General features: G+C 45.2%; 1 protein-coding gene and 1 long non-coding RNA gene across 3 annotated transcripts in view; one reads left to right on the top strand and one right to left on the bottom strand.

Annotated features, from left to right (window-relative positions):
* The window catches only part of LOC141153757 (uncharacterized), a 69259-nt gene extending 54717 nt beyond the window's left edge, over nucleotides 1–14542 (top strand). The window contains exon 3 of the long non-coding RNA XR_012247349.1: nucleotides 12189–14542. This is a non-coding gene — a long non-coding RNA (uncharacterized lncRNA). The remainder of the gene's footprint in view (nucleotides 1–12188) is intronic.
* Nucleotides 1–20186, bottom strand: part of LOC141153740 (alcohol dehydrogenase 1-like) — a 225746-nt gene that overhangs the window by 51935 nt on the left and 153625 nt on the right. The window lies entirely within an intron of this gene.

Here is a 20186-nt window from a genome sequence, read left to right as displayed (position 1 = left end):
CATGGCGAAAGCGGCGGAAGCTGTAGCTGACTTTCTAAAATGGGCACACAGGTGGCGTACTTTGACAAGCAGATCCGACAGATCCAGGTAGGTTTAGAGAAACCACTGAACCACGAGGTTAAGCACATGGACCAGGCATGGTACGTGTTTGAGCTCGCCTTGCCTCAGAGCCGCCACCAGGTTCCAGCCATTGTCACTCACGACCATGCCTAGCTGTAGATTCAGCGGTGTCAGCCACAGATATGTCTTCTCTTTCAGAGCTATCCACAACTCTTCAGCATTGTGTGGTTTGTCACCTAAGCATATTAGCTTCAGCACAGCCTGTTGCCGCTTGGCTGAGGCAGTGCTGCAGTGCTTCCAGCTTGCGACTGATACGGTTATTTTGGAGATGGATGCTGAAGGGGAGAAAGAGGAGGTGCAGGAGCTGTAGAATGTGGGGGCAACCCTAATTGACCTAGGGACCGCAATCCTCGGTGTCGGGAGGATGTGTTCCGTCCCAAGGTCCGACTGGGTACCGGCTTCCAATATGTTAACCCAGTGTGCCATCAGCGAGATGTACTGTCCCTGCCCACAAGCACTTGTCCACGTGTCCGTGGCTTGGTGGACTTTCCCAGTTACTGCATTGTTGAGGGCACGGCTAATGTTGTAGGATATGTGCTTGTGCAATGCGGGGACGGCACACGGGAAGAAATAGTGGCGGCTGGGGAACGAGTACCAAGGGTTGGCCACCGCCATCAGTTTGTGGAAAGCTTCCGTCTCCACGAGCCTAAAAGGCAACATTTTGAGCGCAAGCATTTGCAAAATGTGTGAATTTAGTAGTGTGGCCTGTGGGGCATTAGCTGCATATTTGCTCTTGTGTTCCAAGGACTGGGGTAGGGACAAGGGAATACTGCACTGGGACAAGAACATATTGCTTGCTGATGGTGCTAGTTAAGAGTGTTCAACGACAGGTGCAGGGCGGGAGGCATCTTGCCATGCGCCATGGACAGGGGATTAGCGTGCATGCACAATAGCGGAACAAGCAGTGGTGTCACCCGCAGACACTGTTCCTGGTCCATGGGGTTCGGCCCACTTAGCCGGGTGCTTTGCTGCTATGTGCCTGATCATGCTGGTGGTAGTCAGGCAGCTAGTTTTGCTACCCCTGCTGATGCTGGCCTGGCAGGTGGTGCAAATGGCCTTTTTGGGGTTATTGGCAGAGTCTTTAAAAAACAACCAGACTCGGGAAGACCTAACAGTTGTACTGGCAACTTTCATTGTGTTTGATGTTGCGGGGAACGATTGCCCACCTTCTGTCTGCGGCCACCACACTGCTTGTTCTTGCCTGTTGTGGTGCTACGCCTCCCTCCCCCTGTGTGCTTTTGTCCTTGCTCTGCATGTCACCTTGCCAGGTTGGGTCAGTGACTTCATCATCCACCACCTCATCTTGCACTTCCGTACACTGGTCCTCCTCCTGAACTTCTGGCAATTGTGTCTCATCATCATCCACCTCTTGTGACAGTTTCCCACCGTCGCCTTCATGTGACCGTGACTGCTCACATATATGGGCATTGCTACATGAGATCTCCTCTTGCCCCACTTCAAGTGGACCGGGCAAGAGGCCCGGATCTATAAATGGAAAAGTGAACAGCTCTTCGAAGAGTCCAAGTGTGGGATCAGTTGTCTCCGGGCACTCGACACGGTGGGAGGAAGGAGGATCAGGGTGAGGAATATGCGGTCCAGACTCACGGCTACTGAGACTTGACCACGTGGAAGAAAGGGTGGTGGTGGTGGTGGCTAAGTAACTGGAAGCATTATCTGCTATCCACCAATAACCTTTTCACACTGCTCTGTGTTCAATAGTGATGTTCTGCGGTCCTCTATTAATTGGTACAGGAAGGTCGAGCGAGAAGATGTGGGTGTTTGTTGTGGCACAATTTCAGCTTGCCCACGGCCTCGTCCTCGTCCTCTGCATGCCCCAGCATCACCAGTTCCCTTGCCCATTTTAAATGCAAGACAATATTTTCCACGTCCACTACAAATGGCTGGATTTGAACCACAGTGATATGTGATGCGTGTGACGGAAAACCACAGTTTTAAATAGCTGGCCTGTAGGTTACTATTTTTCACAGCGACCTGGTATCAATAACTTCACTTACACCCTGCAACAAAATTTAAATGGAGGCCAATATTTTCCATGCTCACTACAAATTTCTGGATTTTTATCGCTATATTATGGAAAGAATCAGGCTGTATTCTGCTGTGGCAACAAGCAAATGTAGCAGAAAACTATGTTCTCTGGATTGCTTTTTAACCAAATAATCAGGATTAAGATAAAAAAATAATTATCCTTGGCCCCTGAAACCTGGGGCTATTTGTAGAAATATCTGTAACAGCAGCAGCAGCAGCAGACACAACTGGAATGGAGCGTCTTGTGCTGTATTATACACTCCAGTCTGCCACATACTCTGCCTGCCTGCCTAGCTCTGATATATATATATATATAGTAGGGATGATACTCACTCAGGTGCATTGAGAGGCAAACAGGAGGCATATTCTTTTAGATGTCCACAGCAGTTTATCAAACTTCATAAACCGTCATAAGTAAAAAGTATAAATAAACAGCCTTTAGTGCAGGCAAAACAAAGGAGAACAGTACTTTGAACAAAGTCTCTGGTACAGCATACAGCTCCGTCTGTAAACAACACACTGGAGGCCTTCTCCCTCCAAACACAGATCATGTGCCAAACAAACAGCCTCCATTTTATAGGCTGTTAACCACACCCAGAGGTGAGATATATGGGTTGCTGGACCCGCCCATCTCTCCTAGCAACCCGTACCCCGTCTCCCAGCTGCACCAATTACTCCTCTTAGTGCATGCGTGCACTAGAGAAAATACACCGGGTTACATCCCAGAGACCAGCAATCTCTGGAATATGGGATCAATTACAAGACCATTAGCCACCTTTCATACCTCACCCCTCTGCCTAAAGCCATGGGGCTTGGCACCTTCTACCACTAGACAGGGGATTCTGGAGAGGGCATCAGCATTACCATGTAGCTTCCCTGCTCTATGTTCTACATGGAAGTTGAAATCCTGTAGGGTTAAAAACCAGTGGGTGACCCTCACATTTTCCCCCTTTGCTTTCCTTATCCATCTGAGTGGGGCATGGTCGCATACCAATCTAAATTTTCGACCTAGCAGATAGCAACGTGTCCACCGCCCACTTTATGGCCAAGCACTCCTTCTGTATGACCACATAATTTTTCTCACAGGAGGACAGCTTTCTACTCAGGTAGAGGAAAGGATGTTCCTCCCCGTGTATCTCCTGGGAAAGGACTGCTCCCAAACTGACATCTGAGGCATCTTTCTGGAGTGTAAACTCTTTCTTAAAGTCAGGGGCAACCAGGACCGGTTGCCTACACAGAGCCGCTTTCATCTCTTGAAAGGCCGTCTCCGCCTCAGCAGTCCACTTAGCCATGGCTGTTCTTTTCCCCCTAAGAAGGTCAGTCAGGGGTGCGGCCAGCATGACGAAGTTTGGGATCAACCTCCTGTAGTATCCCACGATCCCCAGGAAGGCGCTAACCTGTTTTTTTGAAAGGGGTCTCGGCCAGGTTTGGATTGCCTCAACTTTACTGATTTAGGGTTTGCTCTCGCCTCTACAAATGACATAACCGAGGTATCTCGCCTCTTCTTTACCTATGGCACATTTCTTCGGGTTTATCGAAAACCCCGCCTTCCTTAGAGCATCAAACACCTCCTGGACCTTTTTCAGATGACTCTCCCAGTCTGGTCTGAATATAACAATATCGTCCAGGCTTGCTGCAGCATATTTCTTATGGGGAGCCAGGATTCGATCCATGGCTCTCTGGAAGGTGGCAGGGGCCCCCTGCAATCCAAACGGCATTCAGACATACTGGAAGCATCTGTCCGGTGCAGTCTTCTCCTTGGCTCCCTGTGCCATGGGGATCTGCTAGCAACCCTTTGTTAAATCGAAGGTGATTACGTACCTAGCTGGCCCAAGTCGCTCGATCAGCTCATCGACACGTAGTATGGGATATGTATCGAACTTGGAGACTTCATTTAACTTCCAATAGTCATTGCAGAATATCCATTCACCATCAGGCTTTGGGACCAAGACAATCGGGCTTGACCAACTGCTCTTGGATTCTTCAATGACACCAAGTTTCAGCATACGAGCCACCTCATTGGAAATCACCTCAAGTCAGGCCTCAGGTATCCTATACGGCTTCACGCTCACCCACACATGTGGCTCCATCAGAACCTCATGTTCTATGACCCGTGTGCAGCCCGGCAATTCCAAGAACAGATCCCTGTTCTTCTGCAGCAACTCCGGACACTGCTGCTTTTGGGCTTTTGTGAGCGTTTCCGCTATTGCGACTCCTCCAACGTCACCTTCTGGCTTGCCCAGAAAGCATGGAGCTTCCACAGCTTCCCTGTCTTGCCACCGCTTGATGAGGTTGACGTGGTATATCTGGTACGGCTTGTAATTCACCTCACCAACTTTTTCCACCACCTCATACGGTCCTTGCCGCTTGGCCAAGAACTTACGCTCCACCGTAGGTATTAGTACGAGGACTCGGTCTCCCGATTGAATTGCCTCACTCTGGCATGAGCTTCTTGTGCCTGCAGGAGATGCTCCTTTATGATGGGCATCACCTTCGCAATCCTCTCCTGCATCAGAGCGACGTGCTCGATGACGCTCCTGTGGGGCGTGACCTCAGCTTATCAGGTTTCATTGGCTATATCCAGGAGACCTCGTGGATGTTGGCCATAGAGAAGTTCGAATGGCGAGAACCCCGTAGATGACTGTGGAACCTCTCGGATGGAGAACAACAGTCTCTACCATCCTTTTCTATGGCCTTCCTCAGCATATTCCTCAACGTTTTATTAAACCTCTCCACCAGGCTATCTGTCTGAGGATGGTACACTGAAGTTCTCAGTTGGGAGATTTGCAGGACCTTGCATAACTCCCTCATCACCTTACTCATAAAAGGTGTTCCCTGGTCGGTCAGGATCTCCTTTGGTAAACCTGTCCAGGAGAAAACATGGACCAATCTGCGGGCTATACTCTTTGTGGACGAGATTCTCAGGGTAATTGCTTCCGGATAACATGTGGCATAGTCCAGGATGACCAAGATATATTGATGCCCATGAGCAGATTTAACCAGGGGACCAACCAAGTCCATGGTAATTCTCTCGAAAGGCAGTTCAATAATGGACAATGGCATGAGGGGACTTCGAAAGTGAGAGGTGGGGGCGGTGACATGTAGGGCAGGACCTGCAATACTTTAGCATTTCCCAGTGACACCCAGGCCAGCAGAACCTTTGCATAATCCGTTCCTGCATTTTTTCCACGCCTAGATGTCCCCTCAAGATATGCGAATGGGCCATGTCCAACACATTCCGTCTGTAGGGGCCTGGCACTATCAACTGCGCCACACGCTCCTCCCTCACCTTTGTGACGTGGTACAATAACTCCCCACTCATCATAAAATGGGGAAACCTTGTGTCAGCCCCCGGTTCCTGAGCAACCCCATTTATTACAGTGACATTATTAAAAGATTCCTTCAGAGTTAGGTCCCTATGTTGTGCAGACCCAAAATTTTCGCTCGGAACCAGTAACTCTGGAATGTCAGGCTCAGGGGACTCTACCTCCTCACCCCCCACAAGAACACAAAAAGGAAATCTGTCTGACTCTGGGCGTGATGTTACCTCTTTAGGGTTACCTGGCTTCTCAACCGCGCCAGTGAACCCTGAACCCTTCCCCCACAGATCCCAAAATAAACAAAAGTCTCGGCCTATAATGATAGGGTGCAATAAGTCCTGAACGACGCCGACCTCGTGGGACTCAGTACCGTGGGCTGTTTCAATGTCCACTCTAGCCATTGGATAGTCCTTTGCATCGCTATGAATGCACCGTATGCTGACTTTTTTTCCCCGGGATCAGTTGGAGGGGAAAAGTGGTCCTCACAAGGGTGACCAGACTCCCGGAGTCTAGCAGTGCTGTTACCTGCCGCTCGTTCACTTTCACAGAACAGGCTTGTGGGCCCTCGCCAGGTGGACATTTCACACTGCAGGCCGGATACACATAATAAGAACAACGGCGTCCTATGTTGCAGTCCATCTGCTCGGGGGTCAGGGGACAATGGGCAGCTATATGACTTGGGCCGTGGCACCTCCAGCAAACAACATCACTCATAGGGACCTTGGGCACCACCTACCCCGCCCCTTTGGACCTTAGGCGCACCACCCCTTTTTGGGCCTCGGCCCCCTGCTGGGATCCCCAGTATGGAGTGGGCTGCCTTCCCAAAGAACCTTCGACCCCCTGGTATCTCTCTACCAGTCTAATCAGTTCATCTGCCTTCCGTGGATCACCCTGGGCAACCAAGTCCGTATGGGCCTCGGTAGAGAGTGCACAAACCGGTCCATCACCACCCACTCTACCATCTGCGCAGGTGTGGAGGATTTCGGCTGCAGCCGCTTCTGGACCAGGTGCAACAGGTCAAACATTTGGGAGCAAGGTGGTTTGTCCCGGTGATACGTCCAGCGGTGAACCCACTGCGCCCTGATAGTCATTGTCGCCCCCAAGCGTGCGAGGATCTCAGACTTTAGCTTTCCATACTCTTTGGCGACCTGCAAGGTTAAGTCATAGTACGACTTCTGGTGCTCTCCCGTCAAGTATGGCGCCAGTACCTCTGCCCACTGGTCTGGTGGGAGTTTCTCCCTCTCAGCGACCCTTTCAAACACAGTCAGGAAGGCCTCAACATCATCCCCTGGGGTCATTTTCTGCCAAGCCCGTCTTATCGGCTTCCGGACGTGGGAGTCATCAGCCGGACTCGGGGTTGGGGTGCTCGTCCTGCCCTGGATGATGGTTGCCAGAAGCTGCTGCAGTTATTTCTGCTGGCGCTGCTGGATCTGCTGTAACAACAGCCTGTTGGTCTCCTGCTGCTGGTGTTGGTACTGGACCAAGTGTTTCAGCAAGTCTTCCATCTTGTCTAGCGATGCTTGCTGGCTTGCAACAGACTTGACCCAGGACATGCAGTCCTTCCTGTAGCAGTCACACATCTGTGCTGGGAACGCTGCCCACATTCTCCACCAATTGTAGGGATGTACTCACACAGGTGCATTGAGAGGCAAACAGGAGGCAGGTTCTTTTAGATGTCCACAGTGGTTTATTAAATTTCATAAAGCGTCATAAGTAAAAAGTGCATATAAACAGCCTTTAGTGCAGGCAAAACAAAGGAGAACAGTACTTGGAACAAAGTCTCTGGTACAGTACACAGCTCCGTCTGGAAACAACACACTGGAGGCCTTCTCCTTCCAAACACAGACCATGTGCCAAACAAACAGCCTCCATTTTATTGGCTGTTAACCACACCCAGAGGTGAGGTATGTGGGTTGCTGGACCCGCCCATCTCTCCTAGCAACCCGTACCCTGTCTCCCAGCTGCACCAATTAATCCTCTTAGTTACATCCCAGAGACCAGCCATCTCTGGGATACATACCTCCCATCGATTGCAAGACCATTAGCCACCTTACAATATATATATACAGTACAGACCAAAAGCTTGGGCACTCCTTCTCATTTAAAGATTTTTCTGTATTTTCATGACTATGAAAATTGTACATTCACACTGAAGGCATCAAAACTATTAATTAACACATGTGGAATTGTATAGTTAACAAAAAAGTGTGAAACAACTGAAAATATGTCTTATATTCTAGGTTCTTCAAAGTAGCCACCTTTTGCTTTGACGACTGCTTTGCACACTCTTGGCATTCTCTTGGGAACCAAGCGTGTAGAATCCATTCGTTCACCTTTTCTGCGTTGCACAAAGACACGGTGGTTGGAACCAAAGATCTCAAATTTGGACTCATCAGACCAAAGCACAGATTTCCACTTGTCTAATGTCCATTCCTTGTGTTCTTTAGCCCAAACAAGTCTCTTCTGCTTGTTGCCTGTCCTTAGCAGTGGTTTCCTAGCAGCTATTTTACCATGAAGGCCTGCTGCACAAAGTCTCCTCTTAAAAGTTGTTGAAGAGATGTGTCTGCTGCTAGAACCCTGTGTGGCATTGACCTGGTCTCTAATCTGAGCTGCTGTTAACCTGCGATTTCTGAGGCTGGTGACTCGGATAAACTCATCCTCAGAAGCAGAGGTGACTCTTGGTCTTCCTTTCCTGGGGCGGTCCTCATGTGAGCCAATTTCTTTGTAGCGCTTGATGGTTTTTGCAACCGCACTTGGGGACACTTTCAAAGTTTTCCCAATTTTTCACACTGACTGACCTTCATTTCTTAAAGTAATGATGGCCACTTGTTTTTCTTTACTTAGCTGCTTTTTTCTTGCCATTATACAAATTCTAAAAGTCTATTCAGTAGGACTATCAGCTGTGATTCCACCAGACTTCTGCACAACACAACTGATGGTCCCAACCTCATTTATAAGGCAAGAAATCCCACTTATTAAACCTGACAGGGCACACCTGTGAAGGGAAAACCATTTCCGGTGACTACCTCTTGAAGCTCATCAAGAGAATGCCAAGAGTGTGCAAAGCAGTCATCAAAGCAAAAGGTGGCTACTTTGAAGAACCTAGAATATAAGACATATTTTCAGTTGTTTCACACTTTTTTGTTAACTATACAATTCCACATGTGTTAATTAATAGTTTTGATGCCTTCAGTGTGAATGTACAATTTTCATAGTCATGAAAATGCAGAAAAATCTTTAAATGAGAAGGTGTGTCCAAACTTTTGGTCTGTACTGTATATATATATATATATATATATATATATATATATAGATACATATATATATATATATATATATATATGTTGTGGAATACCTAGACTAACAGGACGTTCAATGGACCCTCTTGCTATATGAACTGCAGTCTGCCACATACACTGCCTGCCTAATTCCTGCTATCACCACTGATTATATGCAGCTCGATTAGTCCTCAGGACTGTTAGTTCAAATGGATATTATAGATATATGTTGTGGAATACCTATAATAGTTCTAAACAAGCAAATCTCTCCCTGACGCAGCAGCACCTCTCCCTACTCTGCCTGATTCCGGGGTAGACTGTGACGAGCATGGCGGCGCCCGGTTTTATATATACCTGATGATGCTGTGTGGCCAGCCAATCACTGTAATGCCACAACCATCATGGCTACGGCATTGCAGTGTGTGGCAGGCAATCCCTGCATGTTCATTGGCTCTCTAAAGAGCGCCAAACATGTAGGAAGGGGACCCGAGCTCCCGCCCGAGCAACCAGGAAATACTCACAGAGCGCCGAGCATCTCGAGCAGTGAGACCCTCGGGCGAGTACCAAGCAGTGGCGAGCAAGTTCGCTTATCACTAGTGATCACATCAAATGTTGATTTGAATTCAATTTCTATTTCATTCACTTTGCATTTTAATTGATACAAATAAACTATTAACATGTATATATTTTTAAAACATTCTTATTTTGATAATTTTTTATACACCTGCCTAAAACTTTTGCACAATATTGTATATTTGGGAAAAAACTCCCATCATATACCTTCAATAGAAAGCTTAAACCATATGTTAGCTACAGTATTTCCAGCTAGAAAATCACACTAGCGATGCTTTCAGAAATGATTACATATGTGCAAATGATTTTGATAGATTATGTAACATGTTATGCTTATTCAATTTTTCAATATATGCATTAATAAATGAATGATGCATTTGCATTTCTTACATGTGTTTTCATCCCTATGCTTTGTGCTGGAACATTTATAAGTCATTTAAGGTACTCAGATTTGTGATCTTGTTTAAACTGGAATATTTTTCCAGTGAGTCATTTCTGGTCCAGAATAACAAGCAGTTGGCTTTGTTGGCAGTGGAGATCAGTATAATTAAAGGGCGTATGATCAAAAATCCACTTCTTAAAGGTAGAAGAGCCTCTTAATACACATGGCTTTTCGATGATGTGCTAAACTGCAGTAAAACAATACTCGAAGCATAATCCCATAGTATTAAAAAAATGTAAAAATGTTCAAAACTCAAGGAAGAAAACCATGCAATTAAAATGTTTAGCTGAAACATAAAGGCTACGGACATCTTTGCAATAAAATACATATACACTAATGTACAAAAGTTTGGGGTCATTTAGAAATTTCAATATTTTTGAAAGAAAAGCACATTTTTTTTCAATGAAGCTAACATTAAATGAATCAGAAATACACTCTATACATTGTTTATGTGGTAAATGACTATTCTAGCTGCAAACGTCTTGTTTTTATTGCAATATCTACATAGGTGTATAGAGGCCCATTTCCAACAACCATCACTCCAGTGTTTTAATGGTACATTGTGTTTGCCAAATGTGTAAGAAGGCTAATGGATGTTTAGAAAACCCTAGAAAACCCTTGCACAAGTATGTTAGCCCAGCTGAAAATGGTTTGGCTGATTTGAGAAGCTATAAAATTGACATTCCTTTGAGCTAGTTGAGAATCTGGAGCATTACATTTGTTTGTTCTATGAAACTCTCAAAATGGCAAATGGAAAAAGAGAACTTTCATGTGAAACCTGACAGTCTATACTTGTTCTTAGAAACGAAGGCTATTCCATGCGAGAAATTGCCAAGAAACTGAAGGTTTCCTACAACGGTGTGTACTACTCCCTTCAGAGGAGAGAACAAACAGGCTCTAACCAGAGTAGAAAGAGAAGTGGGAGGCCCCGCTGCACAACTGAGCAGCAAGACAAATTCATTAGAGTTTCTAGTTTGAGAAATCGACGCCTCACAGCACCTCAACTGGCAGCTTCATTAAATAGTACACGCAAAACGCCAGTGTCAATGTCTACAGTGAAGAGGCGACTCCGGGATGCTGGCCTTCAGGGCAAAGTGGCAAAGAAAAAGCCATATCTGAGACTGGTTAATAAAAGGAAAAGATTACTATTGGCAAAAGAACACAGACATTGGACAGAGGAAGATTGGAAACAAGTTTTATGGACAGACGAATCAAAGTTTGAGGTGTTTGGATCACACAGAAGAACATTTGTGAGATGCAGAACAACTGAAAAGATGCTGGAAGAGTGCCTGACGCCATCTGTCAAGCATGGTGGAGGTAATGTGATGGTCTGATGTTGCCTTGGTGCTGGTAAAGTGGGAGATTTGTACAAGGTAAATGGGATTTTGAATAAGGAAGGCTATCACTCCATTTTGCAACGCCATGCCATACCCTGTGGACAGCGCTTGATTGGAGCCAAATTCATCCTACAACAGGACAATAACCCAAAGCACACCTCCAAATTATGCATGAACTATTTAGGGAAGAAGCAGGCAGCTGGTGCTCTATCTGTAATGGAATGGCCAACGCTGTCATCAGATCTCAAACCCATTGAGCTGTTGTGGGAGCAGCTTGACCGTATGGTACGTAAAAAGTGCCCATCAAGCCAATCCAACTTGTGAGAGGGGCTTCAGGAAGCATGGGGAGAAATTTTTCAAGATTACCTCAGCAAATTAACAGCTAGAATGCCAAAGGCCTGCAATGCTGTAATTGCTGCATAAGGAGCATTCTTTGACGAAAGCAAAGTTTGAAGGAGAAAATGATTCTTTCTAATAAAAATCATTATTTCTAGCCTTGTCAATGTCTGGACTATATTTTCGATTCATTTTGCAACTCATTTGATAAATAAAAGTATGAGTTTTCATGGAAAACACAAAATTGTCTGGGTGACCCAAAACTTTTGAACGGTAGTGTATATTTTTTTTCACATTTTCTTTCTTATTGCAAAATGAAGCAACAGCAGCTTTCTACTGTAAATAGTCTTCATTCCTTATGTTAACTTAGTCAGAATGCTTACCCACCTACTGAATTTACATAGGTTTTTTTCACTACTTTTGTACAAAGAAATGTTTAGTACTTTTTGCAAGAAAAAAATATTTTTGAGTTGCTATATTTTGGAGGTCATAACTTTTTTTTATCTTTTTGATAGCAAAAGGGTGTGTGGGCTAGTTTTTTACCATGAATTGATGTTTTCATTAATATGATTTTGAGGTACACATGAATTTTTGAGCGCATTTTATTCTGAGCTTAACAAAAAATTGCAATTACATAATTTATTATTTATCTATTTTTTTTTATCAGAATTTACCGTGACTTATTAAAGAGGTTTTCCGGACTTAATGTAAAATTTTGCACTTTATGTGATTGCAGATTGCTGAATCCTGACTGTGTGCAATGAACAATATTTCACTCTGCTATCTTCTCGAGTGGTTCTCATGTGGCCGCAAGACTGCAGAAATTCAGCTGAAGACTGGAAAACTCCTTTAACTTTATTCTGTGAATCAGTATGATTACATAAAAACAAAATTAATATTATTTTATATAACTATTTAAAGGGTTTGCCCGGTCTTAATCAACAAGTCTGCATTCACTCTATGTGAGTGCAGACTTATGAATCCTCATATCACGTGCTCTGTGAGGATTCTTTCGTGCCAGTAGCGGGAGGGGTGTGGGCGTGCCCGCAAGTATTTGATTTGCATACGTGCGGTCATGTGCAGAATAGATGGCGTGGCCTCAGTCAATACAAGTGTATTCAATGAGGCCGAAAACAGTCTAGTTGGAATGTGGCCGGAAGTATGCAAATCGCATACTTGCACTGACTTGAATGCCAACTCCCTGCGCCAGCCTTAGAGAACCCTCACAATGCAGAGTGCACACGATGTGTGGATTCACAAGTCTGCAGTAACATAGAGCAACAGCAGACTTGTAGCTTAAGACCAGAGACCCCTTTTAATTATTAAAAATAACATTTTATGCATTGCTGCATTCAAAGACACAACATTTTTATATCTCTGGAGCTTTGTAAGCACGAGCTGTAGGTTTTTTTTGTACCATCATAAAGTATATTTACAAGTAAAGACACAATTCTGTCATATGGAAATTACTGTGCTGGTTATGCAATGCAGTAATTTAATTGTTTGGGTCACTATGGACACGGCGATACTGATTAGCCTAAGTGTACGTTTTATTTTTTCACGTAGGAAAGCATCTTTAAAAGGTAAAACTTTTTTTTACTTTTTTTTATATTTTAAACATGTTATTTTTTTCAAATTTTTATTTCCTCTTAGTTCAACACTAGGGAACTTTATCACTGATGCGTTACACTGCAATCCCTTTGTACTACAATGTATTATGCAAAGAGATATCCCAATGGGCTCTGAATCTGGCAGAACAGAGTAAGAATGGGCTCTCTGGTTTTGCTTCCTTGTCCTTTCTCAACACGTAGGAAATTGTTGGCAGAATTGCCTGCTCATCCAATCAGTGGCTAAGGTTCACTGCACTGAGCTGACTTTTCCTACCATCTCCACTTTGTTCAGACAGCACCATGAAGTAAAAGAGGATGCTGAGTTTTATTTTTATTTTATTTATCCAGTCTAAGCCGTTTTATGTTCTTGTAAACCCTTATAAAAGTTCACATAATGGGTTTCCACAACTGGATTCCCCTTCAACTTGATAGAGATTTCAGTGAATAGATGATGTACATGCATAATCACTAGTGATGAGTGAACGTGCTCGCCACTGCTCAGCACTCGCCCGAGCATCACTGTGCTCGACGAGCTTGGCGAGTATTTCGGAGTTTCTCGGGTGGGAACTCGGATCCCCTCCCTGCATGTTTGGCACTCTTTAGAGAGCCAATGAACATGCAGGGATTGCCTGTCATGCACTGTAATGCTGTAGCCATGTTGGATGTGGGCTGCTGCGTCAGGGAGAGACTTGCTTCTTCATAGTTAGTATAGGTATTCCACAACATATATATCCAACTGAACCAACAGTCCTTCTGAGGACTAATCCAGCTGCATATATTCAGTGGTGATTAGTGTTGAGCGATACCTTCCGATATCAGGAAATATCGTATCGGATTGGATCGGACCGATACTCAAAAAGTATCGGATATCGCCGATTCCGATACCGGAAACCAATTCAAGTCAATAGGACACTAATATCGGAATGAAAATAAACCCTTTCTTTCCTTGTAGGTTAATTCTACATGAAGTAAAACAACTAAGAATAATGTAGAATGTATTATGCGAAAAGCCGCAATTCATCAGCGCATACACCGGTAGCCGACAATTTACAACAGAAAGAATAGAGCTTCACACATAGATTAGATAGATAGAAACATGTCAGTCACATATATATGAAGTACAGCGACAGTGTTGCTTACTGTACTTGTCATTTAGTGTAAAGGATTTATTTAAAAAAATAATAGTGTTTTCATGCACTGTCTCTTTAAAAAAGCCGTCCGGCAATTCAGCATCTGTACCCGACAATTTATAACAGACAGAATAGAGCTTCACACATAGATTAGATAGATAGAAACATGTCAGTCACATATATATGAAGCACAGTGACAGTGTTGGTTACTGTACTTGTCATTTAGTGTAAAGGATTTATTTAAAAAAATAATAGTGTTTTCATGCACCGTCTCTTTAAAAAAGCCGGCCGGCAATTCAGCAGCTGTACCCGACAATTTAGAATAGAAGGAATAGAGAATCATACATAGATTAGATAGATAGAAACATGTCAGTCACATATACAGTACAGACCAAAAGTTTGGACACACCTTTTCATTTAAAGATTTTTCTGTATTTTGTTGACTATGAAAATTGTACATTCACACTGAAGGCATCAAAACTATGAATTAACACATGTGGAATTATATACTTAACAAAAAAGTGTGAAACAGCTGAAAATATGTCTTATATTCTAGGTTCTTCAAAGTAGCCACCTTTTGCTTTGATGACTGCTTTGCACACTCTTGGCATTCTCTTGATGAGCTTCAAGAGGTAGACACCGGAAATGGTTTTCACTTCACAGGTGTGCCCTGTCAGGTTTAATAAGTGGGATTTCTTGCCTTATAAATGGGGTTGGGACCATCAGTTGTGTTGTGCAGAAGTCTGGTGGATACACAGCTGATAGTCCTACTGAATAGACTGTTAGAATTTGTATAATGGCAAGAAAAAAGCAGCTAAGTAAAGAAAAACGAGTGGCCATCATTACTTTAAGAAATGAAGGTCAGTCAGTCCGAAAAATTGGGAAAACTTTGAAAGTGTCCCCAAGTGCAGTTGCAAAACCATCAAGTGCTACAAAGAAACTGGCTCACATGAGGACCGCCCCAGGAAAGGAAGACCAAGAATCACCTCTGCTTCTGAAGATAAGTTTATCCGAGTCACCAGCCTCAGAAACGCAGGTTAACAGCAGCTCAGATTAGAGACCAGGTCAATGCCACACAGAGTTCAAGCAGCAGACACATCTCTTCAACAACTGTTAAGAGGAGACTTTGTGCAGCAGGCCTTCATGGTAAAATAGCTGCTAGGAAAACACTGCTAAGGACAGGCAGCAAGCAGAAGAGACTTGTTTGGGCTAAAGAACACAAGGAATGGACATTAGACCAGTGAAAATCTGTGCTTTGGTCTGATGAGTCCAAATTTGAGATCTTTGGTTCCAACCACCGTGTCTTTGTGCGACGCAGAAAAGGTGAACGGATGGACTCTACATGCCTGGTTCCCACCGTGAAGCATGGAGGAGGAGGTGTGATGGTGTGGGGGTGCTTTGCTGGTGACACTGTTGGGGATTTATTCAAAACTGAAGGCATACTGAACCAGCATGGCTACCACAGCATCTTGCAGCGGCATGCTATTCCATCAGGTTTGCATTTAGTTGGACCATCATTTATTTTTCAACAGGACAATGACCGCAAACACACCTCCAGGCTGTGTAAGGGCTATTTGACCAAGAAGGAGAGTGATGGGGTGCTACGTCAGATGACCTGGCCTCTACAGTCACCAGACCTGAACCCAATTGAGATGGTTTGGGGTGAGCTGGACCGCAGAGTGAAGGCAAAAGGGTCAACAAGTGCTAAGCATCTCTGGGACCTCCTTCAAGATTGCTGGAAGACCATTTCCGGTGACTACCTCTTGAAGCTCATCAAGAGAATGTTAAGAGTGTGCAAAGCAGTCATCAAAGCAAAAAATTGCTACTTTGAAGAACCTAGAATATAAGACATATTTTCAGTTGTTTCACACTTTTTTGTTAAGTATATAATTCCACATGTGTTAATTCATAGTTTTGATGCCTTCAGTGTGAATGTACAATTTTCATAGTCATGAAAATACAGAAAAACCTTTAAATGAGAAGGTGTGTCCAAACTTTTGGTCTGTACTGTATATGAAGTACAGTGATAGTGTTGATTACTGTACTTGTCATTTAGTGTTAAAATAAAGGATTTATTTAAAAAAAAATTGGCGTGGGGTTCCCCTTAATTTTAGTCTCTAGCGGAGGTTAAGCAAACAGCTGGGGCAGATGTTTGAAGCCTGGGAAGGGGGTAATACCCACGGAGCTTCCCAGGCTACTAATATCAGCCCCCAGCGGAATACTTAGCCTTTACTAGCTATTAAAATGGGGGACCCCCCAAAAAAAATGACGTGGGGTCCCCCCTATTTTAATAGCTAGCAAAGGCTAGGCAGACAACTGGGGGCTGATATTAATAGCCCAGGAAGGGAGCCATGAATATTGGCCCCCTCCCAGGCTAGAAACACCAGCCGTCAGCCGCCCCAGAAATGGAGCATCCATAGGATGCGCCAATTCTGGCACTTAGCCTCGCTCTTCCCACTGCCCTGTAGCGGTGGCAGTGGGGTAATAGGGATGGGGTTGATGTCAGCTTATAATGCCAGCTGACATCAAGCCCAGGTTAGTAATGGAGAGGCGTCTATAAGACACCCCCATTACTAACCCCATAGTCAAAGTTAAAAAAAACACAAACACCCAGAATAAAGTCCTTTAATTGAAATAAACACACAATTCTTTATTGTTCTAAATTAAACCATACTTACCGTCACGCCCATTCCAGCTGAAGCCAACGATCTCCTGCAATAAAAGAAAAATAATAAAGCAACCTCATCCTTACCTTTCCATGGTTCCCACGACGGCTCCAGCTCTGCTACATTGAGATGACAGGCTGGACCGCAGCAGAACGCTGCCATCCAGCCTGTCATCCCACAGACACTGAGAAGCGCAGGCATGCTTGCGCTCCTCAGTGTCTTTCTGTGACGGCATCCAGATGAGCCGACAATGAACTCGGCTCACCTCATGCACGTCACTGACAGCGTCGGAGAATTCTCACGCTGAAGCGCTGAGTGCAGGAGAATTTTCCCACGCTGTCAGTGACGTGCATGAGGTGAGCCGAGTTCATTGGACATGACCTCACCTCATGCACGTCACTGACAGCGTGGGAAAATTCTCCTGCACTCAGCGCTTCAGCGTGAGAATTTCCCCACGCTGTCAGTGACGTGCATGAGGTGAGCTCATGTCCAATGAACTCAGCTCACTTCATGTATGTCACTGACAGCGTGGGAGAATTCTCACGCTGAAGCGCTGAGTGCAGGAGAATTTTCCCACGCTGTCAGTGACGTGCATGAGGTGAGCTGAGTTCATTGGACATGAACTCGGCTCATCTTTATGCCATCACAGAGAGACACTGAGGAGGGCAAGCATGCCTGCGCTTCTCAGTGTCTGCGGGATGACAGGCTGGATGGCAGCGTTCTGCTGCGGTCCAGCCTGTCATCTCGATGTAGCAGAGCTGAAGCTGTCGTGGGATCCATGGGAAGGTAAGGATGAGGTTGGTTTATTATTTTTCTTTTATTGCAGGAGATCGTTGGCTTCAGCTGGAATGGGCGTGATGGTAAGTATAGTTTAATTTAGAACAATAAAGAATTGTGTGTTTATTTCAATTAAAGGACTTTATTCTGGGTGTTGCGTTTTTTTTAAATACTTTACTAGAAATTCATGGTGGTCATGTCTAATATTGGCGTGACCCCATGAATTTCGGGCTTAGGGCCAGCTGATAATGCCAAGCTGGCCTTAACCCCTTTATTACCCAGTGAGCCACCGCACCAGGGCCCTGGATGAGTTGGGTATAGCGCCAGAAGATGGCGCTTCTATGAACGCGCCATTTTCCGGGGCGGCTGCGGACTGCAATTTGCAGCGGGTGGGGCCCAGAAAGCTTGGGCCTCCCTGCGCTGCGGATTCCAGCCCCCAGCTGCCTAGTTGTACCTGGCTGGACACAAATATAGTGCAAAGCCCCACGTCAATTTTTTTTAAATTATTTCAGGAAATTCATGAAATAATTTAAAAAAAATTGACGTGGAGCTTCGTCCTATATTTGGGTCCAGCCAGGTACAGCAGGCAGGAACGGGCTGCCCCCAACCACCAGCTGCCTATTTGTACCTGGCCGGACACAACAATATAGGGAAGCCCTTTTTTTAAAAAATTATTTCATGAAATAATTTAAAAAAAATTGACGTGGAGCTTAGCACTATATTTGGGTCCAGCCAGGTACAGCAGGCAGGAACGGGCTGCCCCCAACCACCAGCTGCCTATTTGTACCTGGACGGACACAACAATATAGGGAAGCCCTTTTTTTCTTTATTATTTCATGAATTTCATGAAATAATTTAAAAAAAAAATACGTGGAGCTTCGCCCTATTTTTGTGTCCAGCCAGGTACAACTAGGCAGCTGGGGGCTGGAATCCGCAGCGCAGGGAGGCCCAAGCTTTCTGGGCCCCACCCGCTGCAAATTGCAGTCCGCAGCCGCCCCGGAAAATGGCGCGTTCATAGAAGCTGGATGCTGTACCTGGCTGGCATACAAAAATATGGCAAAGCCCATGTCAAAATTTTTGGGAAAAATTAATTAAAAAATAAATAATAATTTAGGGACTGCATCTTTATTAACTCCTCAAATGTCACTTAGTGTTAAAATAAAGGATTTATTTTAAAAAAAAATTGGCGTGGGATCCCCCATAATTTTAGTCTCTAGCGGAGGTTAAGCAGACGGCTGGGGAAGATGTTTGAAGCCTGGGAAGGGGGTAATACCCACGGATCTTCCCAGACTACTAATATCAGCCCCCAGCTGAATACCTAGCCTTTACTAGCTATTAAAATGGGGGACCCCCCAAAAAAAATGACGTGGGGTCCCCCCTATTTTAATAGCTAGCAAAGGCTAGGCAGACAGCTGGGGGCTGATATTAATAGCCCAGGAAGGGTGCCATGAATATTGGCCCCCTCCCAGGCTAGAAACACCAGCCGTCAGCCGCTCCAGAAATGGTGCATCCATAGGATGCGCCAATTCTGGCGCTTAGCCTTGCTCTTCCACGCTGCCCTGGTGCGGTGGCAGGGGGTAATAGGGCTGGGGTTCATGTCAGCGCCAGCTGCCATGAAGCCCAGGTTAGTAATGATGGGCGTCTATAAGACACCCCCATTACTAACCTACAAAGTGTTAAAAAGAAAAAACACACTACACCCAGAAAAAAATAATTTATTTGAAATAAAACACACCATTTTATTTAATTCTTAGTTTACTAAAAAAAAATAGTTACCTGTCCACGTTCCTGCGCTGATCTCCCATGCACAGCTGTCACATCTGGAGATGGTGACAGCTGTGCATGCCTGCTGTAAGTTCACACTGCCGGGAACACGTCCGCTCCCGGCAGCGGGAGCCACTGACTGAGGTCACCGGAGTGCATTCAGTCAGCGCAGCTCCGGAGACCTCCTTTACGGCACTGCTGTACCGTGGGAATTTCTCACGATACAGCAGGGCCGTAAAGCAGCTAACCGGAGCAGCGCTGCCTGAACTCCGGCGAACCCGCTTATGCAATGACGGGGCTGCTTTACGGCCCCATCATTCTAGCGGCGGCAGCGGTTCAGAGCGGTCACATTCTATGTGGCTGCTCTAAACTGGAGATCTTCGTGGGACACTCGTGGACTACTACGGAAGGGTAAGGATAAGGTTGTGGTTTATTATTTTATATTTTATTACAGGAGATCGATGGCTTCGGGGAATTAGGTGTCTAGGTGAGTATAGGTGTAGTTTTTTATTTTTTACTTTATTTTAGGTGGCGATCGGCGGGGACAGGTAATGTATGAACTAATTTATTGTAGGTAACCACTGGCCACCAATGACATGTATTTAAAATGTATTGGGGACACAGTAGGGCAATTTAAATAGCAGGATCAGGCTGATGGGAACTACTGCTCCCATCAAGCTGATCCTGCTGGCACGAGTGGACGGGGGACAGACATAGGCCGATGGGAGTAGTAGTGTCACATCGGCCTATGTCTGCCTGCACGCACACACCCGCACGCACACCGCGC

Source organism: Phyllobates terribilis, unplaced genomic scaffold, assembly GCF_046119375.1.
Source record: "Phyllobates terribilis strain yellow unplaced genomic scaffold, ASM4611937v1 Scaffold_1__5_contigs__length_1240528914, whole genome shotgun sequence".
NCBI lineage: Eukaryota > Metazoa > Chordata > Amphibia > Anura > Dendrobatidae > Phyllobates > Phyllobates terribilis.
The sequence above is the reverse complement of the archived record's forward strand: the minus strand, read 5'-3'. Positions and strand labels throughout refer to the sequence as shown.